We start from the raw sequence: 26,632 nt of genomic DNA on the forward strand, positions 1-26,632 counted from the left end.
GTGAACCACCGAAGACACCGGGCGAAGCCCTAACTACCGGCCGGCGGAGTCCTACAGAGTACCTACCAGCAGCGCGGCGGCAGACAAGGTACCTGTTCGATTGTTTCTGTGTTTTGTTGATTGTGTTGTGCCTGGACGACACTGGGGAACTCATATTCGGATAAGCTATCGAAGTAGTTAACATGGTGAAGGCGGTACATCTAGAAGTAGTCACGGGACTGTCAGTCGAAGCCTTCGTTGACGCATTCACGAGATTCGTTTCCCGTCGCGGCTTACCTTCACTTGTGAGATCCGATTGCGGCACCAACTTTACCGGAACTGATAAATATCTAAAAGAACTATTCGTATATCTGCGTGATCATAACTACGAAATAGGCCGAGAATTAGCAAAATCTAACGTCACATGGCTATTTAACCCACCTAGCAGCCCAAACATGGGTGGCATCTTTGAAGCTGCTGTTAAATCTGCTAAATCTCTCATGCGTAGAGTTCTTGGAGAACAAAGGTTGACCTTTGAACAACTTACTACCTTCTTTACGCGTGTTGAAGCTGTTATGAATTCTCGACCATTGACTCCATTAAGTTCAGACCCGAATGATCTCGAAATTCTAACACCCGGACATTTCTTGATCGGCGAGCCCTTGGTTGCCCTGCCTGAGTACAATTTTGAAGAAGTTCATATCGGCCGGCTTAATCGTTTCCAATTATTGCAACGTCTTTCACAACACTTTTGGTGTCGATGGCGCGACGAATACCTTCATACCCTCCAAATAAGACACAAATGGACGGATACAACAGAGCCAATAAAACTCGGTGACTTAGTTTTGATAAAAGAGGATAATTACCCACCTTTACAGTGGAAACGCGGTCGTGTAGTTAAACTTTTACCCGGCAAGGACAAAATAATACGAGTAGTAGAGGTACAGACTGCAAACGGCAGGCTCTTACGGCCTGTATCTAAACTCGGTAGGCTTCCAATTATTAGTAATTAGGTCAACCAAGGCGACCTTGGTTCGGGGGGGAGTGTATGTTCAGGCACACATACTTTCAATGAGCACGGTACGATTGCGCGGGACCTATTTAAATCTGCCGCCAACTCCGTCCCGCCAAAACTTACACGGCGAGCGCGCGCGACTACAGTAGCGCCGCGCCGCGTCCACGACGGAAAACGAACGAAAGCTATGCAGCTCGCCCTCTCGCGTTTGGGCCGGCTTCGCGAGTGCCACGCTTATTGTGTGCTCCAACGGAAATGTGAAATTTGGTGACTTTTTGGAAATGTTTTGTGTGTGAGGCCTCCACCGTACTTTGCTTGAAGTTAGTGACTCAAGTGAACCACCGAAGACACCGGGCGAAGCCCTAACTACCGGCCGGCGGAGTCCTACAGAGTACCTACCAGCAGCGCGGCGGCAGACAAGGTACCTGTTCGATTGTTTCTGTGTTTTGTTGATTGTGTTGTGCCTGGACGACACTGGGGAACTCATATTCGGATAAGCTATCGAAGTAGTTAACACGATCTATTGCTGAAAACTGCATTAAAATCCGTTGTGTAGTTCTAAAAGACAGCGGGAGCGACTGTTCTATTAATACCTATGTAATGATTAGCAATAACTTTTTAATTTTAACTAACAATGAAACAATTAACTATCTGTGATTCATCTATTCTCTTTTCACCACAATAATATAAAACCTTCTACATTTTGGAGGACTTTTACACTTCTAATGGTTTTCCAGCATCGTTTAGTTCTGACAATGAGTGATTTCATCATACACTCGCATGTCCAGAAACAATGAGTTAATTGCAACACCCAGACGAAATATTAATTGCCCCAGATCTTAGATCGATATTGCACTCGTATGCATGACGGATAACTACGAAGTTACTCAAGGATGGAAAAACAAAGAGCATTTAACTGAAGTTTGTGAGCTCTTACAGACCATTATTACCTGTCCATTTTAACGGTTGTCCGTTTTGGACATCTCACAAAACAATATGTGCTCCAAGTCCAATTGACCGTTAAACTCAGAACTTTTAAGCATTAACTCCTGGACGCCCGGTTGAAAATTGATAATGATTCATCTACATTTCTAAGATTTTTTTACGATCTATAGAATAATTTTGCTATCTTGAGACTAACAGCACAAACGTATTTCATCATCATCATTAGGTCAGTCTCCACTACAGAAGAACGACTCTCCTAAATTTACCAGTTGCAAAAGGGGAGATTTGACCTAAACTCCACATGCTGGCCAGACGGACAGACGCAGTCTTAAGTCGCCAATTACGACTTCCATGGGAAGAGTGGGGATCACAAACTCTTCTGTTTTCTCTGGCCAAAATAGCCAGACTGAATTGCCGAAGGACTTAAGAAGACAAAGATGTTTTTAATACACAACAAGGAAACTCTTTGCCTGCATCTCACCCTCAGATCTCACCTTATGGAAAGGGATAATCAGGCCGAAAGTGGAGCGAGCTTCACCTGGAATCCAATACCACAGAGGAACTGGCTAATATTTTCCCTCTAAATGCCGGAACACAACAATGCTGTTGATATTGTTATGATGAATTAAAGCAAGAAGACAGTCATATGAAATGAACCGTATCAGAAAAGGTAAATTCACTTATCCGTGCATTCCCTTACCGTTATCTCGCGACAAGTGCTGACGTTACATGTGGCGCAACGCCCATTATTCAATGCGCGGGCGCAACGTTCGCGCTCAATTTTAGTTTGATTCGCCACACTTATGGGAAATGCGTGTGGTACGGGTCACGATGTGTTGGGAAATACTATTTACAGATGTAATTGGTACATGAGTGCATGTACACGTATACTGGATCAATACCGAATTTCATCAAGGCATTATTGTTGTTGAATCTGCTGATCACCAAGTTGGCAATAAAGAGCCACGTCGAAGGTACAGGATGAAAGTTTCTTAGTGGCGACCAGGGACTGAAATAAGTGTGGGTAAGCCTTGAAACCTGATGGAACAATAAAATTGTGGGAATTGCTGGATGCATATTCCATGGGAAATGCCTGTGTCTAGCAGTGAATCGGAAGTCCCTTCAAAAGAGATCCTATAAAAAGGAAGAGGTTCAAAGTTTACCCACTTCATATTAATCACAATTATTTTTAACTTGTTTTGTTTACGGAGGTCCTCGTGATCCAAGTCACATTTTACAACACTACACACGATGTCGTTATGTAGTTAATAGCTGATAATTGGTGAAAATTACTTCCATCAAGTAATGCTAATTTAATCCGTATGACTATAAAGTGGCAGTATATAAAAAGAGTGTTAATTTTGAAGTTTACCAGCGCTAAATTAGCTAGGTGACGCCTACCTACATCGTTTGTCTGCATCAAGTAGGTATGATATACTTAAGTTCAGGTTCATTACTGTATTAGAAAAGGGACGGCTGTTAAAGCCTTAATATTTAGTGATATTCTAAAAATAAGCGCTTCGTCAGTGGCAGTTGTTGCAATCTTTCCATCAGAGCTTCTGGTCCAGATGGAAACACGAATACCTTAACTCTTTAACGCAACGCGCTAAATGGACAAATATTATTAAAAAGATTCAAAACCATTAGCTGTAGGATCGATGGTCATCATTAAGGATGACAATCGTGCGCCGTTACACTGGACCCTCAGTAGTAGTAATTATAACAAAAATCTATTACAAGGCGATATATTTCTAAATAGTCTAGCAGGTAATTTAATCGTTGAATAGTGTTAACCATCTTAAAAATGTCGTTTTCTCCTGGTTCAGTTAGTAAACTGTAAAGAAAAACCAGCCGTTTAACTTAACGGCGGCCATACAGCACGTTACACGATAACCACGTAAGTAAAGTGCGGAAGTAACACAGTTTCCCAGGGAAAAACGCGGACAAAGACGATGATATCGCTATCGAGTATCGAGTAGAAAGCCGACGCATTAGTGCTCCTAGTTTTTCTCGAACGTCACACGAGTCACGGTGAGTACGTTTGACGATAAGTGTAATGTATATTGATTAGATTGGATTTAATTTATGCCAGACTTGAATGCGCTTCTCTTGGATGTGAAAAAGAGTCACGAATAATGTGCAACTAAGTGCAAATATAACCAACCGGGCAACATGGAAAGCATTGGGGGAGGCCTATGTTCAGCAGTGGACGTCCTATGGCTGAGATGATGATGGTGATGAAGAGCAAATAAAACATTGACAAGGATTTTTTGTATCTTTACCTAGAGATAGAGTAAACTTACGAGTAACTATCTTAGTTTACTGCCGTTCAGTTTGGAAGAAATCGTTCCCTGTCGATGAAAGCACCTCCAATTTTGTATTGCTTAAAATTGATGCAATAGTACTAGGTATACTAAACGATAACAAATTGTTATGTATTGCATAATCACACCAAACCAAGCTACCTAGATTGATGTGATAGGCGAGAATTTATATATTCCTTTAAAATGCAATCCGGAACACATTGGTATCTATTGAGATAAAAGGTTGTCGTCAGTGGATGTCCATAAACTATTATGATAACTGTTACGATTCACGACGTAACCGCTTCACGATTTAAATCAAGACAAACAGCGTTTAAATTGGAGGAATCTGTACAAACGGTACGAAATACCTAAAATGATGCACTTCCTGCCCACTGTGCAGCTCATTGTTATTTATAGTGTGGGGTCGGATTAGCGTCGCCAAGCTAAATTGACGAACCACGCGTTAAGTGGCAACACAAGGACGTTACAAGGGCTGAAAGACACAATCATCATTTCAGCCATAGGACGTCTACTGATGCGATGATGGAAGAGACATAAATGTACGTCTATAATAATTAACTTTTAAAAAAAATAAAACCGACTTCAAATGCGTGAACACAAAAAAAAACTAAAAATTAAAAATATTGCGTATAAAAAAGTTCATCCCCAATTTTCCACCCTTGGGGGTGAAATATTTTCTTCAAATTCGCATGAAACCACCCTTTTGATAATACCTATTCAACAAAAAAATAATCGTTCAAATTGATTTATAATCGGCGGAGATATTGCGTATAAAAAAGTTCATCTCCAATTTTCCACCCTTGGGGGTTGTTTTTTCTATTATTAAATTTAAATGGGACCACCCTTGAGGTATTACCTATACGCCGAAAAAANACATACGTGATCCCGCCATATTGGCGTTATGGGCTTATAGTGGAGGTGAAAGGACGAATTTTGAGCTTACCTAGACCTAATTGTGGGTTGGAAAGCGAATAAGCCTTATGTGAAAAATGATCGAAAATTATAAGGTGAAATGTGGCAATTGTTTAGGACACATAGGCCGAATAAACAATATTAGCTAGAATCTGCATGTTTTTTATGCCGTACCAAGAAAGCATCATCCATCAATCAATCATTTTGAAATTTATTTTGCGCTGCTTCTCTACGCATTACTGGCCTACTTGTTGTCCCGAAGTATTATGTAGGGTTAAGTTATACTGGGACGTATAAAAGCGGTTTCTATTATGCTATTTGCAGAAAATATACTTGGAGATTTTTATGATGTTTTATTTATGCGTTTAGATTCTACCGTCATTAATACTACCTGTTGCACTATACGCAGGACGACCTTCATTCAGTCCTGGTTCTTAATTATCTGTGCAGTCTTTTAATTTTCTCCCATAAAATATACTTAACCTTTTCATTTGCACAAATTAACAACATCAAAGCCATGTCTAGAACAAAACGTATGCGATTTGTATCAAACAAAAATTAATGACGGGCTTTTGTGCTTTAAATTGTGTAAGCTGCTTAGTTGTCTTCAAAATATTGATTTTAAAGAATTTCATTTGTCAAAAGAATGCGTCTCGAAGAGAAACAAATACACACATTGACGTGTTGATCGAAATGTAAGTATGTAGATACCTACTGCAGGTACAGTCTGTTGTAATGTGACTATAAATTGTTTGGAAATCTCTTCCAGCTTCATCCATAATAAGTCCCCTGTATTGTTCCAATTTCGTGAGATTTAATCGTTCGTTTCAGCCGAATGACGTCACAGATCGTCGGTCCACCTATTGGGAGGCTTGCGCACACTATGACTTCCGGCTCGTGGTCGCCACTCAAGAACTTTTCTGCCCCAGCAGCCAGATTTGCGAGTTATGTGCCCGCCCACTGCTACTTATTTTAGCAATTCTGCGGGCTATGTCATTCACTTTATTCTCCTGTGGATCTCCTCATTTCTGATTCGATCACGCAGGGAAACTCCGAGCATAGCATCCATCGCCCTTTGGTTGACCTTGAGCCTTCTTATGAGGTCCATAGTAGGTAAGCGACCACGTCTCAGATCCGTATACCATTACTGGCAACATAATAATATACTGGTCAAAGACTTTTGTCTTGAGATTTATTATTTAATTAATTTGGAAAAATCGATATTCAACTATCGAATATAGTCCGATAATTTTATACAAACTGTCCTACATAACAACATTGTTGTAAATGTAAACACTGTAGCTACGTCACACAAGTCGCCTTTCATGTCTATGGTAGCCATAATTATTCTGAACCACAATGTAGTATGGAATAACAATCATTATCATTGCATGAACGCACCACGTTTATGGATAAGGGCAAGTGTACATAACAGGAACTATACACATAAAGCTATAGAAGTAACTACGAAAACTTAACATAGTCAAAATGAGCCACCGTCCAACGTGTTATATGCAACACAAGTATCTTACGATTACTTTCTGGGAGACCCCGGTAACTTTATTGTAAATGATTTACAGAAATAAACATTTTTTTTTTTAACTTACATAATGTTAAAGCCACGTGGCTCGCCAGTGAGCCTCAAACAATACAATTTTTATTGTGTCTAGTGTTTCGGCAGTCAAAAACTCAATACATCCACACCATTTGAACGAAAGAAAAATAATTTTTTTTTCATTTTTGATTGCCATTAGTCATACACAGATTGAAAAAAAATATTACAGTTATACCTAGTTTCTGATATTTCGTGAGTAATCATCAATCAATTTCGCGTTATGTAAAGTTTTACAATACTATAAGCCTAGGCGCAGACCGTCGATTTTTCGTCGGCCGATAGTTTAGTCGGGCAGTTGATCAGTATGAGAATGTATGGAAGTGCGCACATTACACCGATTCGATTTGGCCGATTCTTCATACAAATTAAAATCGGGCATTATTACTATCGGCCAACTAAAAATCGGTGGTCTGCGCCCAGTCTAAACATTTTCAACATTATTGTGCCATATGGAGGGTTACCCAACAATATTGTAATGTACAGTCACGGAATGAAAAGGTTCGTCAGTTTTCAAATTGATTCCTTCAACGAATCGCGAGCACATGTTACCTTTTGAAACTATGTTACAGAATAATATTGAGTTAGAGAAAATAATCTTTAAATGTTCGTCAGTAAAGTTCAAAATTATTCAGATGTTGATGTCAAAGTTGTTTGACGATTTATCTTGTCAAGAAGATTATTATGATAGATAAACTAAAACCTTCTTGTTGGTTCAACCTGCCATTATTATTTCTATTAAATAAAAAAAACTATTGTCAATTGGTCAATGTCATCATTGCATTGCACTGATGGGATAGAAAAATAAACAAGCAAAACCTTATTCGTTAGCAAACGTCATATTTATTTAAATGTTAGCAGCACTGTTTCTTGCACTGTTATGTTGGCAGGTTTGACTCTCACAGTACCTAGTGCAAGCGAAAACCGACACTAAGGTGACGAACCTTTTCATTCCGCGACTGTACATCATGGACTACAAGGCTTACCAACCCCAAACAGCCGTCACCGCTGTCATCGGTTCTGAAATTATTATTCCAAGGCATACAAACATGCCGACGTGGAGTGTTATTACTGCCATGACTGACCAATCACTTTTAATGGACATTAATGGATGACACGTCAATACTCCTACTTGCTGAAAAATTACCGAATTTTATTACTTTGCCTAGTATTTATGGTAGTTATTTTTTAGTTTGGTATAATTAATTGAATCATTTGTTAATGTTTCTTCTATCGAGTTTAAAAAAAATGAGGTCGTCAGTCCCGATGGACTCATATTTTTTTAAATACTAACCAACAACAAAATTTGAGAAGAGCAGCTTTCAAAACCGTACCGCAAACGCAGCGTGTGACGGCACCCACAAGGTGGACCGACGACATCATAAAGGTAGCAGGAAGGCGCTGGACGCAGGCCGCTACCAACCGGGCAGCATGGAAAGCATTGGGGGAGGCCTATGTTCAGCAGTGGACGTCCTATGGCTGAGATGATGATGATGATGATGAGCTTTCAAAATGCTTTAGAAAGTCTCGTAAATATTTTTTTTATGAGACACTTCAAAATTATAAGTGTCAGTTGGTTAATCGCAACCTTTGTAAGTCTCGCATCACGTCTTATCTTCTTGCGATCACTCTCAATAATAATAAATAAATAAATAAATAAATAAATAAATAAGTATCTTTAGACATTTTACACTGCGCTTCTAGTCCCAAACTAAGCAAAGCTTGTACTATGGGTACTAGACAACGGATATAAACATACTTAAATACTTTTTTTTTTGTAAATACATACTTATTATACATAGAAAACACCCAGTCCAATACAAACAAATATGTTCATGCACACAAATGTTTGTACTGTGCGGGAATCGAACCCGCTACCTCCGGAATAGTAGTCCGTTTCGAACCACTACACCAAACGGCCGACTGAAGTGGTTTTAAACTCATAAATCTGTGAGCTGTTCCCAACAAATTACATAGTTATCACTGGTAATTGGCATGTGCCTCAACGATTGTTCCGCTTCACCAATGAGGTGACTTTTTAAGTAGTGAAGTTATTCCAATATTATCCGGCTCGAAGCACCATGTCCAACCATGAGGTCAAGGCCGTCAATGAAACACAGTTTAGTTATAAACGTAAACTATATTGCTGTCACAGTACAAATCCATACAAAACTCCGAGGGTATTTAAAAAATACGGAGGGTACGGAATAAATCAAATGATATCGCGAACTAAAATACTATCAGAACCATCTATTGACTTCAATTAAATTAAACATAGTAGACAATTCTATGTAAAACTTAAAATAAAACTAAACATACAACTCCAATTCCATGTCAAAATTCAGAATAATAAAACTAAACGTAGAACTACTAAGTAGGTTATGTACAGTGGTAGAGATTTGACTTGACTGTAAGCTGTATAACGCTACCAGTCTAGTATTTGAAATTAAATCTTTTCAAATCAGTTGCTTTAGGTACTGTTCATTTTACTGTGCCAAAACGAAACTCCCGAACTAGCGACCACGAGTCTTAATTACTTACATTGATGATCGTCGCCAGTAGACTAAGAGCTAGTGAACGCCAGACCTACGTCATTTTATAAAAGCTGAAAGTTTGTCAGCGTATGCTCCCAATATAGGATATAATGTTGGTAAATTATGGAGTTTGGGTCGTGGTGGCTTTGGGAGCTATCCTAAAAAAACTGTCTGGCAAGGAGTTGGAACTGTCAAAACTGTCTGGCTTTTGGGGAAAATACTTCTAGTAATTGCCCAAGTATTATACATAAAAATCAGATTTTATAGTGTAACGTAAATCTAACTTTTACGGTGGCTTTTTCTGTATATTCAATAGACTGTAATTCTACCAATGTTATACCATTAAATCTGATTTTTATGTATAATATTTGGGCAATAATTAGAAGTATTTTCCCCAATAGCCAGACAGTTTTGACAGTTCCAACTCCTTGCCAGACAGTTTTTTTAGGGTAGCTCCCAAAGCCACCACGACCCAAACTTTATAATTCACCAACATTATATCCTATATTGGGAGCATACGCTGACAAACTTTCAGCTTTTATAAAATGACGTAAGTCTGGCGTTCACTAGCTCTTAGTCTACAGGCTTAGCTTTCATACAAAATGGCGGATCCGATCGTTCTTCTGGAATAACTATTAGCGGTTACAGCGCTCAGTCTGTTGCTAAGCGAGTTAAATATGTATAGGCTTTGTTTATTGTTTACTAGATTTGCCTGCGGTTTTGCTCGTGAGAAATTCAGTTAGGTCACAGAGTGACTGACTTACTTGACATTTATCCTTGTGATTTGCCCAATTTACTCGATAAGTATTTTTCCTTCTGTATTTAACCGCAAACACACCTGAGGGCTTAATGTGAGTTTACATAAAACGTTGTCACTTGCGAGGGCGTCAAAAATAATTATATGAAGATTTTAGTTCTTGAAAGTTTCCGCTAGGGGCGCTGTACAATCTGTCATACATTTAATGTCACTTTTTACGCAGTCGACATCGAATGCGTTTGACGGAAACTCATACTATGCCCCTGATATTAAGTAAGATGCAGACTAGGGTACGCTGGGTGGTACCAGTGGTACGAGCACCTACGTAGGTACCTGCCGAGTAAATTCATATTATTTACTCTCACTTTGAATAGGCTCAAAATAAATAAATTAAAAGCCTCATAAGTGTTATTCTGATATTATATAAAGAATAATACTGTAAAGTTCCATCAAAATCCGTCAAGTAATTTTTGCGTGAAAGAGTAACATACATCAATGGGCGACATTGACAGGCTAGCGCCTAGTATGGGCACCAGATTATTACCTACTCAAGATTTACCACTAAATTGCACCTTTGTTCACAAAGGTACAGCAATTATTTTTCAAAAAATTATTTAATGCTTCAAACACACCAACGCGAGCCATGACAGGTCGCGCGACCCATGACAGTGAGACCTGTCATTGGCCTATGATAGTGCCGATGGTGATCAGCTGTGCGCGTTGCTGTGGTTGAAACTTAAAAAAATCATTGTCTATCCGTCCTCACAAACTTTCATATTTTTTATATTATTGAGCAAGAAGGATAGGACCACTTAAAGGGCAACTCTTGATTAGTTTGTAGTGGTTTCGATACAGTTGTTAAAGGAACGATATTCAGGGAACATTAAACAAGTTGTGATTTAGTCATCTGTAAGATGTCTGTTCATTGAAAATTAACCACTGTTGATTTGGTAACAACGTTTCAAAGTCAAAGTCAAAATTTATTTATTTGTTTAGACTAATAAATAGTTCTTACAAATCGTCATTTTGCTCTTAAGGAGCCTCTACATGTCTCATAATCTTTTTACCCTACCAGCGCTTCGAGACCAACATTTGGCAAGTGCTGAGAAGAAGCGCCGCAACAAACGCGGTCACCACTGCCTGCCGGTTAATATAAATAAATAAATAATAAGTTTACATCGCTTTGTTTGGCTTAGGCTAAGACCACAGGACACATGATACAGTAGGAAGACTATTTAACAAATAATTATTCCACAAGAGTAAAAATTGTACAGTCAACGCCTTTTGACTAATAAAATAAAAAACCAATAATAATGCAACTTATCATCTTATACAAAATAATACAATTTATAAGAGTAGTTTATGAAAATACAACAAAATAACTTACTAGCTGTGCCCTCGACTTCGTTTGTATGCGTGAAAATATGTAGTTTGAGTGATATTTCTCGTTTGTGCAACATTTTTCTTTACTGCTCCGCCCATATTGGCCGTAGGGTGATGTTATAGCCTAAAGCCTTTTCGATAAATGTACTATCCAACACATTTTTTTTTAAATCGGAGAAGTAGTTCCAGAGATTAGTGCGTTCAACCAAACAAACTCTTCAGCTTTAAATATTAGTTAAAAGCTGAATAGTAATTTCTTTAGCACTCTAAAAGTATTTTTTGTAGCACACTACATAATCTGCCATAATTGGTTGCCTTATCATTACAGACTCTAAGCAGACAACCTTGTAGAATACCAGCCTTCGAGTTGGAATGTACCTACTGGTTAAATTGCCCAGGCACGATAACAATTCAGCTAACATACTCTTCCAACCCTTACAGAACGTTATAATGCCTGACGTGTCAGTAATTTTTCGACTTACATTACACTCTCTGCCCTCGTTACAGAGAAAACTAAATTACAGACTATGTCTGTTAAGGCTATTGCAAACGAGCGATAATTTTGGGCAACTAATCGCCGATATTCTAACAATTTCAACAATATGTGAATAAAGTGAGATATTAGCAAAATCAACATGATTAAAAAACATTAATGTTCCGAAAAAAGATATGATTTCGGTGAACTATGTCAAACGATTAACTATCTCTCGGTTAAATACTAAACTGTTGTGTCTGACACACACAACAAGGTAGGAAACAATGCAAATCATTCAACTAACCGCAAAACACTCTAAACACAGTATTTACTCCAAGTAAAGGACCTTACTGAAGCCCTTCTTTGTGCTGACTTCTGTATTTTGTTTGTGTTGTTTTATTGACATCATTTTATGCCTTTTTTTTAAGATTTTGCTCGTTTACAACGCCCTCAAGGCACTGTCTATAACACGCACCATTCGCGGAGTTGATTAAATTTTCTGATGAAAAAATTCTAAGCTCAGTTTTTGCTAGTCTTCGAATACTTTACAGCAGTTTCTATGCAAATGACTCAATGCAATGTACGCTGTGGAATATTTTTTAGAATTTTATAATATTTTTGATCTGCTTCAGCTAATTTTTTTGGAAAATGCTATCAAGCGTGGATTTAGTAAAGAAAACAATCTGCGATAATCACTAGAATAAATTCTTAAGTTCACTCCAGTTATACTACAAGTTCACTTTTGATAAATATGTATGGCATCAATATTTATTTATTAAAGGCGCTATTCAACTACACTCGAGTAACATTAAAAAGATTGCAGACAACATTCATTACAATTTATCAGCCTTTAAATCATTATTGTTCAGGATTATCGCTGTCATGTAGTTTAGTGACACATTGTCCATTGCAGATATGTACAACGCGAATACATATCTAATGGTTTCCACTTTCGGCCACAACACATTAATCCAAACATGCTAATCCAGCAACATGACCGCATTTGTGTGTGACTGACCGAATGTTGGGAACCCAACAACGCGCGGGAGGAGACGTGCGGGCGGCGTACAATGACTAACGTCACCTCGGGACGACACCGCTATTTCATTTTACTAATATTCGTTAGGACCCTAACACCCAACAAAACATTTTGTGAACAACATGAACCATTATTTCACAATTATGGCCCTTCCAGTTGTCTATGACGGTTCATGAATTCAAACAACAGGCAAGATTTGACAATAATAAAGAAGCAAAGGCTCATGGAATCTAACAACAAGAAACATTATGACAATAATAAATTAGCCAGTGTGCTTTCATGTCGAGAGCGAACGGGCATCTTTTGTAAAAACCCTTTTCGTCATAAATCGCATCTGCTATCCTTAGGTGAGATTGTTATCAACGACAAGTATGTAGTGGTACTGCATTAAAAGTCTTCCGAAGGAATTACAATATTTTTTACGGTTCTATATTGGCTCACATAAAATTCTAAATCCTATTCTTTGTCTTACTACCGATTTGTGTTCATAATAATCTCTCTTCATAATTTTATTTTTCATACTTTTTTTATTCATACATTTTTATTACTACCATCGGAGCTCATAACAGTTAGTGATCATAATTTTTTTATCAATACTGTTACTACCAAGAACCATTAAAAATACATAATTTTTATTTTCAGATCTTTTTTCTTCATAACATTCATTGATCATATTGTTTTAATTAATAATGTTGTTACTAAGAACATACNAAATTCGCATGAAACCACCCTTTTGATAATACCTATTCAACAAAAAAATAATCGTTCAAATTGATTTATAATCGGCGGAGATATTGCGTATAAAAAAGTTCATCTCCAATTTTCCACCCTTGGGGGTTGTTTTTTCTATTATTAAATTTAAATGGGACCACCCTTGAGGTATTACCTATACGCCGAAAAAAGATTTGTTCAAATCGGTTCGTAATTGGCGGAGTTATCGCGTAACAAACATAGAAAAAAAAAAACATACGGGTCGAATTGAGAACCTCCTCCTTTTTTGAAGTCGGTTGAAAATGTAGGTATGTCAAGTCAACAAAGTGAGTGTAACATATTTTTAATTTCGATTTGATAGATTTATGGAAAGTTGGAGAGAACTTAGGACTTTTTACATAATTACTCGTAAAATATAGTCTTTATTTCAAGGAAATACCTACTTTGTAGGTACTTGTCTTGTACAAGATCCATCTATCATTGCCTTTAACGAAGAAAGTGCTGCAACATGGCTGCACGAGCAAAAATCGTAACTTTGACATTTCGTAATTACCACCAATCATGCTGCCACTGCCAGATAATCAATGAACTAAAGAAGAGCTTGACAGTCTAATTGAGGGATTCAATAGAGGTTCGTGTTTATTTATAGCCTGGGACACGAGATTAGTGTCAGTCAACTAACTGAGACGACTCAATTGAGGGACTGTAGAGGCTAAAGTAATGGTTTAAACCGCAATGATGCGGGTCACAAATAGTTGTAACAATTGATGTATCAGTGAGAGATAAATGGTAACTTAGGAAATGTTCTAAAGTATATTGAAGTTAATTAAAACGTACAACATATAAAAAATACACAAAACAAAGGACAATGTGTTTTTCAGTAATATTATAATATTCATTGTATTTATTTAAGAACCTGGAAGTCTTTGACACCATAAATATGGTATCGTCGTCGTTCGTCGTTTCAGCCGAAAGACGTCCACTGCTGGACAAAGGCCTCCCCCAAGGATTTCCACAAAGACCGGTCCTGCGCCGCTTGCATCCAGGTACTTCCCGCGACCTTCACCAGATCGTCGGTCCACCTAGTGGGAGTATAATAAATATGGTATAATAGAGTTCATTTTAAAGGTAGCGTCTCATCTTGTTCTTAAAAAAATGTTAATACTTTCATTGCTACTTAGTATGTACAGTCACGGAATGAAAAGGTTCGTCAGTTTTCAAATTGAAATTGATTTAATCGAGAAAATAATCTTTATCTGTTCGCCAGTAAAGTTCAAAATTATTCAGATCAAAGTTGCTTGACGATTTAACTTGTCAAGAAGATTATTATGATTGATAAACTAAAACCTTCTTGTTGGTTCAACCTGCCATTATCTATTAAATAAAAAAAAACTACATTTAGTAACATTGCATGGGATAGAAAATTAAACAAGCAAAACCTTATTCGTTAGCAAACGTCATATTTATTTAAATGTTAGCAGCACTGTTTCTTGCACTGTTATGTTGGCAGGTTTGACTCCTACAGTACTAGTGCAAGCGAAAACCGACACTAAGGTGACGAACCTTTTTATTCCGCGACTGTACTTAAAGCTAAGCAGTAATGTCTTTATTACGGTTTCTTATAATAAGCTAGGCATAAAAGACGACGGTAAAAACATTAGATGTAGCTCTAAAAAATTATAAGACGATTCAAATCAATCTACGTGTATTGACTAAATATTTTCACATATTTTAATTTAAGCGCTGACCTTTGATAATATTGTTCATTAATTATGATAATAACACGGTGGAAGCGAGGTTTCCCCTCCAGTTGCAGTAATTTATCTTTAATCATATCTGAATAATTACCTAAATTGCAGATACTTTACTTGATATTGCGCATCCTTTTCCTGCTTTCGCGAACACTTCAAGATTTTTCAATAATTTATTTCTTGACCACTATCATCAACATTAGGTTATTTAGCCTCTACTGCAGAACAACGACCCTCTCTAATAACCCTCCTACTGGCGCAGTCGGGTAAAAATTTTGAATTTTAAAATAATTAAAAAGTAATTTCGAAAAAGAGTAAAAATATCTATTTTAACTTTCAAATATTTACCAAAGGTAAATGAAGCATGAGGCCTACACTCACGGCTGGCCAGATAGGTTAGAGAGGCCTGATGTTCGCATGATTTTTTTATCCACTATGGGACTATTCCCACCTCTCATTCCCACCGCTGCAACTCCTGTGTAGCCAGAATCTACAGCTTGACCGCCAATAAAAACCCAACCAGTGAAGGTCAAGTTTGTCCCGGGGGAAAGTTAAACTGTCATTGGACCCGCAACGAAATTAATCAGAAGAACATAAAAGGAGTTCGAAGATAAGGTTCGACTTCCCTGTGTTGCAAAGCGGATGACAGGTGACAAACAAAGGTTTAGTAACCTTTATGAAAAGATCTTTTTTATCCACTAGAACCACACGTCAAGGTCAGGTCAAAACTGCACTCCTATTGAGTGCATTGAGTCAACTCTTAGATCATCTGAGAGTCCACTCCATGAGTGTACAAGAAAGGCTGCAATGCGGGAGGAATGGCGACGGATTGTGAAGCTTGCCCCCTAACTAGACGCGATGACCACGACCACTCTGCCAAGAGTGTAGCAACGAAGAAGAAGAGAGAACCAAGCGGGTTAAATGTTATCATTAACTAGCGGCTGCCCACGACTTCGTAAGCGTGGATCCCGTTTTACCCTCTTAGGGGTGGAGTTTCGTAAAATCCTTTCTTAGCGGATGCTTGCGTCATAACATCTAAGTACCTGCATGCCAAATTTCAGCCCGATTCGTCCAGTGGTTTGGGCTGTGCGTTGATAGATCACTATGTCAGTCAGTCAGTCAGTCAGTCACTGACATCATTGAGTTTAAATATATATTTAGATTAAACGTAGATTATAATCCTAGCATGTTAAACTTTCCAGCTATAAATCGAGCTATTCCGTGATTTGCGCAGGCGCATCTGGAAAGTACGAGAGATTTCATCTCAGTTTGAATTACGAGCAGATGAATATCAATAGATGTACACGCTACGCTCATTATGCGGACATGTTTGGCGCTTTTAGGGTTCCGTAAAAATTGTGAAAAAGAACCCTTAAGACATACATTAATGAAATATTTTATTATCGGCAACAGTGATTTCCGAACCCATTTCCGTTCATGTCGCCTCGTTCTATCGCAAAGAATCACCATTTGATGAAAGCGAGACCAAAAACGGAAATGCATAGTTAACAACACTGTGGCCGACAGTACATTTCCTAATTATTAAGTTTAACAAAAAAACTGCGTTATGCATCCACAAAAATTGTATAAGTAAATACGTAGGGCGTAAAAGATATATTAACAATAGCAAGAGTATTTTTTCAGAATTATTAAAAATCATAAGAATTCGTTTTCTTAAAATGTGCTTTATCAATTTGGACTAAAATATTTAACTGGACTATTATACGTACATATCGTGTAAAAAATATAATAATCATTAATTTAATAGTATCGGAATAATATGTAATTCAATGAAATATATTATACGGAATCCTCTTCAAACGAATGTAACTCACACGAATGCTTTCTTTATTATGCATGTACCATTTGTTATTGTTTTAATAATACTTAAAACTTGTTTCGCTTTTCTCTTCAGCAATTTCCAGAACTGTATTTATACGATAATTTGTAGACGCGTTGCGCGTAACTTTTCCTACATAAATCATGTATGTACGAGAACAGAATAAACTACAATATTGTTATATTGTTATGTATTGTGAAGTTGTTCCTTAAAGGAATATGTAATTGTATCCATTTGAGTATCAGGTGAATTAATTCAATGATTCATCATCATCATCATCTCAACCACAGGACGTCCACTGCTGAACATAGGCCTCCCCCAATGCTTTCCATGTTGCCCGGTTGGTAGCGGCCTCCGTCCAGCGCCTTCCCTGCTACCCTTATGATGTCAATGATTAAATACTTTTTAATCAAACATCCACTAATAGGGATGATGACTGGGTAATGAAATCGAAATTATATTTAGTCCGTCAGACAGATAATTAGAAAATATTAGACTAGAATTTTTTAATTTTTTCCATAATCGAATAATTACAGTATTATATTGAGTTGAAATGTCGCGTGACGTCACTTTTGAGTAAAAATTATACTCAAGCGTGTGCGTGACGTATCGCGCCATTTCAACTCGATGTAGCACTGTTATTATTTAATTATGAAAGAAAATAAAAAATATGAGTCTAATATTTTCTAATTATCTGTCTGACGGACAAATAATTGAAATTTTGTCATCTAGTCTTAGTATAGGTATCTACATATTTAGGGGATACCCACTACACTATGGGAGAACATTACACTATACAAGGTCTATTTCAAGAGGATAAACAAACCTAAGTTAACAATAACTTAATTTCTGAGAAGCAAAATCTGATACGGTAAAGTACGGGACTTTTTGCCCTTGAATTTCCACAAAATTCTGACAGTGCTATAATGCTACCTAAGTGTCACAGTGTATTTTATGTACTGTAGTTTTTTTTTCCTTATTACATGCATTTTTTTAGAACTGTCTTAATATTACGTCAAACCATCACTATTTATTTTTATCCTATCCTACTAATATTATAAATGCAAAAGTTTGTGAGGATGTCTGGATGTTTGTTACTCTTTCACGCAAAAACTGCAGAACGGATTTTGTTGAAACTTTACAGTATTATTGTTTATAATAACCCAGATTAACATATGTATAGGCTATAATTTATGACGATCTGTGACAAACTCAATTTCACGCGGGTGAAGCCGCGGGCAAAAGCTAGTTTATTAATATATTTCATGCGGTGTTTACCTTAAATTAATTGTGCATTTAGTTATACCACTATTGCTGGTTCACTGTGTAAGCATCAATGTAACAATTTCTGGTAAACCAAATAAAATAAATAAATTTAAAAAATAGTTTTATTCTTGTCTTTCTCTTTTACTTCGCATTACAGGAAAAGACGAATTCCAGTACAACCAGTATTATCAATCAGAAAATCATAGCCGTAAATTAAAGCATTCCATAGCCTTTATAAAAAAGATATAGGCTATAATATAATGTGATTGATAGCCGTACCTAAATATCAGATATAGGCTTACCGTAGACGGAAGGACTGATCGACAAACCGTCCAGTTTCCGTCGCTTGCGCACGCGATTCCACAAAACCACCGATTCACACTTCCGTACGTGCTGGTTATCTACTACAATTTGCTTAATTGTTATTCGAAAGGTGCCGTGAAAAATTGCCCGAGCTTTTTGCGAAACAATGCTCTACTCTAGAATATTCATAAGGTTTTTTGTTAAGTAATTGGACTCAAAAAGATGTGGTCATTGTACGAACGGTTTAAAAGTTGCAAAGGTCAACTCTTCGAATAGGAGCAAAGTTCGTATAATATAGATTTCGAATTGATTGGTTAACATCGCAAAAAGCGAGCTGTTTTTTAAATGTTTATATTGTACAACAAAAAAGCAAATGACTACCTACATGTCATTAAAATTTAAAGATGTTAACAAAGGCCGAAATACAAAATATTTAATCAGAAAAGCACTCAAGCTTTTTAATACGATATAGGTATAGGGTAAACCGACAGTCATTGGACGCTGCCAGTCATTGGACAAAACAACCCTTGAATTTTCTTAAAACGAATATTCCTTCAAATACAATGAATATTCCTTAAAAAAAACGCCCTTTTATCTCCATCAGTCGGAATCTCTCAGTTGTGGATAGAAATGCTATTTTTAATTCAGTAAATAACTGTCCAATAACTTTCTTAAGTGTCCAATGACTGGCAGTTTACCCTAAATACGAGTAGAAAGTACCTATTTTCATGCCAGCCAATCGTTTACATTATTCTCCGCTGAGAAAACTCATGGAAATGTAAGGAAATACGCCTTGAAAAGCAGACTTGTTCAATTCTAAGAATTCACACTTATTGCCTTCTTAGTTGTTTAAGGAGTTAATGAGCAATGAGTGTGATAAAATTTTATTATTTTGGATATTGTCACATTATGTTTTCAACCTAAAACCGAAATCTCTCAAACTTACAGGCACCCGGGAAAACCGGGAAGACAGGAGTTGAGAATTAAGATACGAGTTCTATCCAGGTTATTAGAGAAGTTTAGAGAAATCTGTTTCTTTGTAGATCATGATTTAATCTTCCGTCATAAATCACCGATATTATTATAGGTACCTAGCCTAGGTCAAGTCATTGTCATTAACGCAGAATATGTGAATTATCAGGTCATTTATTATGCAGGGGCGAAATCCTCCATACATGGCTTATGCATAGGCTTACACAAGAAAACTAATTTAACCCCTCACGCACCAATGTACGAGTATGATAGAGAAAATAACGATACTTAACGGAAAGTTTACGACATTACGACAGTTCCTTATTCACACGCATAATCTAAATATCTCCGATCTGTTTCCGATCCGATGGAGAAAAGCAACAATCGCTCTCGTAGAGTTTTCCGTTAGATTGTATAATGATATCGATTCACAACAGTTTAAGCAGTTTAAGTTGTCGTTTCGGGAATCTGAAAAATGGAAATTCCCGGGATAAAAAATAGGGAAAAATTAATGGAATACTGTATTTATTTCAGTCTTAAGTACCTAGTCATTAGCGTGGACGTCTAATGACAGAAATGATGATGATGGTGATGACTGTATTAATGTATAACTAGTTTGGATACTTTGGAAGTAACATTTTTGGAAATCTGTTTGCAACTATTTCACTCCTAAACTGCGGAAATAGACAATCAAGTAGCAGCTGTAAAAAAAAAACGACTTTTTGCCAAAAAATTTACGTGACATACAAAAAACTTTAAAAATCGTAACCCAGCAATTATGAACAAATGTTCTTATACGCTAACATTGGCTACAAACCATAAATCAATGACGTCAAAGGTCATAATGTAACATTTCTATGGCAGCTTTCTAATGGACAACAAACAATTTCACTGATGTATTCGGGTCTTTAGAAGAAAATGATACTTGACCTTTTTCCGCTCTATGATTCTCTACAATATCTCACGACGTAAATCATTGGTAATAGTATGTAATTCACAAAACGTGGTCATTAAAGTATCTAAATCATTTGAAGAAATGCTTTATGGGTTCCAATCCACGATCCGCAAAGCTTATGTTATGAGTAGGTAATACTAATTGCAAGTCAAGAAGGGAATTATTATTTACCAATTTATCTGACACAATAGCGACTGAGTTTCTTTCGCTTCGTCTTCTCAGCACTGGCCCATTTATTTTATTGACCCGAAGCAGCGGTAGGGTTAAAGTAATACAGGGACATATAAAAGCGCTTTTTAAAAGCTTAATTGAAAAAAAAACAAATGAGTTTTTTATGAGTTCAATTCCCAACCAAACTTAAAAACCCTAGTGAAACGTAGGTTTAGGCTCTTAATAGAAAATATTGTGTCCAACTACCAATATCAATAAAAATTATAGGAACAATGAATGTACCTATAATTTTTATTGATATCTGGATTAAGTGGATTGACACACACCTCGTTCTGGTGACGCGACCATAGGCCTACATTGCAAAGCGGCAATTATAGAAAATGGTCTACAATTAAGCAATTACAGAAAACCCAAAGTGGAACGGCATACATTTAGTAACCTTTATTCTGTCACATTTCAACCAATTGTCCAAAATAAAATAATATAATAATAATAATGTTTAAAGATAACTACTTAATTAACCTAAACTAAACCTAATTTAAAAAATGAAAAATAAAATAAAATACATGGCGATACAAATTGTTAAATTCTGGTACTTATTGGAATGTATCTGGTAGAAAATTGAGACGAGGGAAATTTCCATTTTAGTGCAACTTCCCAGTAATAATCAGTAATTTCATATGAAAACTACGGGACGGGTTTTGATAAAACTTTGAATTTTCGTAGCTTTTATACATCAGAATAACACATCTTAATCTAAGACTGAAGCTGGTAATAAACATTATTCATTGCCTTTTTAAGATGAATGCTTTTCGCAATTAGTTCTAGTCTTTCGTTATTAAAAAATAATGACTAATGGGCTCATAAATAATACACAAAAAAGATGAATAAATTGTCAATAGGCACCTCCTTTACATTAACAACAATCCACACGAAAAATAAGAAAATAAAAATTGCTGCTACGTTTTTTAGAATTGATAAATATTGTAGGATTGTAGCCTAATAAATCTTTTTTTCATGTTTAAGTTTTATATGTAAGTATTTTAATAAATCTTTTAATTATTCCGAGTCGTGAGAATTATTAATATTCAAACCGCTAAATGTAACAGCTAAATCCGATAATATCATTATCATCGTGTCATTTAATCTCCATTACAAACCTCTCTCTAATTTCCCTACACTCTCCTCGCTCTGGCCAGACAATCCGAAGGAAGTAACTTTTTAACTTATATCACATATAAAAACTAAATACTAGTACTTTTAGTCAACCCGTTCAATTCCCGATGGATCACAAGGAAAAGAAAAAGTATTTAAATCCCCTTGAATCATAAAAAAAATATAATTTATGGTATGACGTATTTGAACAATATTTTATTAATTGTGTGATCTGTATTACGTGCAGTATGCAATAAAAATATTTCATTTGATCCTCCTAATTTAATTTTTCACTGCCAGAAACGAGAATAGGCTAGCATTAATCCATCAACACTTTTTTTATAATGGCTAGCGCGGCTTAACACTCAGTTTAACTACACGTTATAGTTGAGTAGGTAATGTAATAACGCCGTTAAATATACTGTAATTCCGGAAGAAAAGTAATAAACACACTTACATATTCCATTATTTCCTACACTGGTCATTTGCTTGAACATTCACATGCATATTTTATAGCATGTTTTAAAAAACGAAGTTGGTGTGAGTAAAATGATTTAAAAAAACTTGATAAAACATTTACTATCGAAGACTTCCTTAATACTTAATGTTTGTGTTAATAATGCACTTTAATTTTTTTTTTCATGAAATAAAAATTGGTAAAGTACTGAAGTTATTGTCCTGAAGCAGTGGAAGGGTTAATGGAAAAATATATTGGTACTTGAAGGAAGAAAGAAAAGAAGCCTAACTGCTTTGAAATCACGATTGTGGAAAATTGGAAACGATTATGAATTACTTATGATACATTCCTATTTATATTAGGTAGGGTAAACTGCCAGTCATAGGACACTTAAGAAAGTTATTGGACAGTTATTTACTGAATTAAAAATAGCATTTCTATTTAAACAAGTGAGAGATTCCGACTGATGGAAAAAAAAGGTTTTTTTAAGGAATATTCATTGTATTTGAAGGAATATTCATAGTAAGAAAATTTAAGGGTTGTTTTGTCCAATGACTGGCAGCGTCCAATGACTGTCGGTTTACGCTATTATTTACTATATTTTAATGTCCTTATAATCGTTATCGGGTACAAAAGTGATAAAATTAGTATAAGTACTACCCTCTTCAAAATTATCAATGACTTATTTATGTATGTGCATTATTTATGATTCCTTCCTATGATAGCATTTTTCACTGATAAAGATTGTTTATACTTGGTATTTCTACAGTACAGTTTCGAAAGTAAAAATTAGAACTCGCACCATTTCGTTTGGTCCAAATATTTAAATTGTAGTTCAAGCAGTTAATACAATTTGCAACGATAAGTGCAATACTTATTCAAGTAGGTAAATATCGCTTGAAAACATGTTGCACTTGACCAATATTAAGTTCGATAAAGTAACACCATCATTAATCTGTAAAATCAATCAAATATATTTCCACACATAAATGAAAACAATCTGATTTACGCGTTACCATTCCCTTAATTTTGGTAATTACCAATTGATTAGTTTTGCATCAAATAAAGGTGTACATTTCGTAATTTATTTACAGCTTGACAGCATAAACTGGCGAAACGAGTAATTTGAAGTACAGAGGTCACAGACCGAGATGAGCGACCCAATTCGAGATGCGAAAGGGCTGCGCTTGCGCATCCAATCTCACCTGTAGTGCCGACCGCTTCACTTATACCGTTAACACTTCACTCACTCACAGCACTAGAACAAATGACGGTACGACCGCCAACGACCGCTGGCAAGCAAGAACTGCCAGTGCGCAACGCACCCACCTTAGATAAGTAAGTCTAGATAGTGCAAGGTAAAAGCATAGCAATTTGCTTTAGGCCGGCCACACAATATTGAGGGTACATAAAGATTTGTTGAAATTGTGTATTGCAAACTTTTTCATCACAAACAAGTAAGTTACATTGGGCGATGAACTCTTTTCATAAAAGTAAAATTGCCAATATTGCATGTGCATACTACTAATTAATTTGATAAAGGAACTCATTACAATTAATCAGAGCTGAAATAAAATTACAAACATCAATATTTATTTCAAACTTAGAATATTGAATTAATATTTATCTAGACTGCTGTGCCTAATTGGGATTGTATTAATATTACTTTCAATTTTGTATTCTACTACATAATTATTTGGATTCTTTACATTAGCTGGAGCTCGATTTAAAAATAATAACGAACTAGTTAAATTTACTTCAACTAATTATTATCTCAAAACAATTTAAAGAATTTGTAAGTAAGTAATGCACCAATTTGAAAGTTAATTTAGAATGAATTATCTTTTTACGAATGATATAAAACAAAGAACATGAATATAAACCAATCTGAAAGTGAATAAATATTATAAATTATTTTATTACAAATAAAATAAATATGTTACTAAATAGTTACTGATATAATATTTTCTTTATTGCAATAAACCCGCTTTCACTCTTCGTGCTTTTAACAAATATAAACAAAATTAAATAAATAAATAATAATAAATAAATATTCTTGGACATTTTACACTGCGCTTATAGTCCCAAACTAAGCAAAGCTTGTACTATGGGTACTAGACAACGGATATAAACATACTTAAATACTTTTTTTTTTTGTAAATACATACTTATTGTACATAGAAAACACCCAGTCCAATACAAACAAATATGTTCATGCACACAAATGTATGTACTGTGCGGGAATCGAACCCGCTACCTCCGGAATAGTTGTCCGTTTCGAACCACTACACCAAACGGCCGACAATTAAACAAATAACGTCTTGTTTGTTTTGATTTGTAGTTTTCCTGTTGTTTTTATTTCTATTTCCTTGTTTTTAATTTGAATTTTATTATAACATGCTCTAGGGTAGTTTTTGCATAATTTCCGACGTTTTTGCAATTTTTCGCAGTCACGGAATCCGAGATTGCTTCTTCGATGCGCGCGCGTCGGTCGATGACTCGATCGCCGTGGAAATTGTTAACCCGATGTTCGAAGGTGAAATTGTTCTTGAGCACAATAGTGATAAAGCGGTGGTTTTATTATTGTAATGGTAACCTATATTTAGCTATGAAATAGTAAGTGGAATGTAAGTTGGTACGTGGTAACTTTGAGCGGTTAGGATATTTGATTGTTCTAATGTAAATTAGTTTCATTTTTTTGGCCGTCAACATGTTAAATTGTTTTTTGTATTTTTGAGAAGTGTCTTGGGATTTTCATCATATCTTTTGTAACTAATAACCCTTCCACTGCTTAGGGATTACCTAAAATTAACACAAGTAATGACAAAAAGTAGCGCAACAAACTCTTTTATAATTTTACAACCTCTATTTTAAGAATTTTTATTATATGGTTTTATTAATCCATAACTTCTTTTGCTATTCAAAGACGATCAAATTAACACACGTCGCGTTCTAAAAATCTGTGTTTTTACATTATGTCTCCTGCACATGGTCTCCTATTGATGTGTAGGAAGGTAAACGATATTAAAATTTATGCCTCATCAAGGTCAGGGAAAATGCAAAGATGAACCATCTGCAAAATGCGTCAGTCCAGGACACTGTGCAAGTAAATGGAGGCAGAACTTCAGCAATTGTCAAGCTTTAACAATACCCGGCATGTGCAAAGAAATTTGTAATTTTATCATTTGAAAAACTATAAGGGTTCCTTATCAGAACTACTGAACCCTAAAAACCATAACCATCCCGCGCCAAAGACATGCTAGGGCGCAGCCTTAGATTTCTTATTAATATTTTGTAGGTTTTTTCTGTGTTGGAAAACTTGAAATAGGTACATATTTTTTTACTAATCTATGAACTGTGTACGAGTAAATGTAACCCCACAGAAAATGCTGTAGTTCGACTTCTAGGTTTGATGCTTCAAGAATTCGGAAACCTCAACTCGTGACGCAGGGTCATGTACAATATTTACTTGATGTAAGTACTGACACGTAATTTAAAGTAGTTACGTAGGTACTAACTAGAAAATGACTGTCATTGCGTCAGAAATTTGCGGTCAGAAGACGCACTTTGACAGATTTACCTAGGGTAGACCGGGTACAATAGTACCACGGGTCAATAGTACCATCGGCGATATTTCTTCATACAAGCGACGTTAGGTTGTGTGCATAGCGTCAGAATATGCGCTTTTTGTGTTTCCATCCGCTCACCAGGCGGCGGCGCCTGCGCTGAGAAACGAAGGTGTACAGGAAGGATTTTTGTTTTTTGCCCAGCCGCGGTAAGTTTTTACGTCAAATATATGAGCCCATAAGTTGCCTAATATGCTATTAGTTACCAAGGTATTGTTGTCAATAGTTTATTCAGGCTTTAAACTTTGTATCGACAGCGAATTATTGGCATTCACTGTGAAAATGACTGAATTTTATGTGAAGTTCTCTTGACTACCTACTTGGAACAATTGTACCAGTCTCCATGGGGTCAATTGTAGCGGTACAATCAACCCCGTGGTACAATTAACCCTCGGAACCTTATTTTATACTTACTACATAATATTTTAAATTGGTTTTAAAGTACCT

General features: G+C 36.1%; 1 protein-coding gene across 1 annotated transcript in view; it reads right to left on the reverse strand.

Annotated features, from left to right (window-relative positions):
• LOC114354292 (uncharacterized) overlaps window positions 1-23,876 on the reverse strand; it is a 47,992-nt gene extending 24,116 nt beyond the window's left edge. Inside the window, exon 1 of the mRNA XM_028306591.1 lies at window positions 23,765-23,876. The gene's annotated coding sequence lies outside the window, so the exon portion shown is untranslated. The remainder of the gene's footprint in view (window positions 1-23,764) is intronic.
• Between the last annotated feature and the right edge of the window lie 2,756 nt (window positions 23,877-26,632).

Source organism: Ostrinia furnacalis, unplaced genomic scaffold, assembly GCF_004193835.3.
Source record: "Ostrinia furnacalis isolate ACB-3 unplaced genomic scaffold, ASM419383v2 OfSCF2039, whole genome shotgun sequence".
Taxonomy (NCBI): Eukaryota; Metazoa; Arthropoda; class Insecta; order Lepidoptera; family Crambidae; genus Ostrinia; species Ostrinia furnacalis.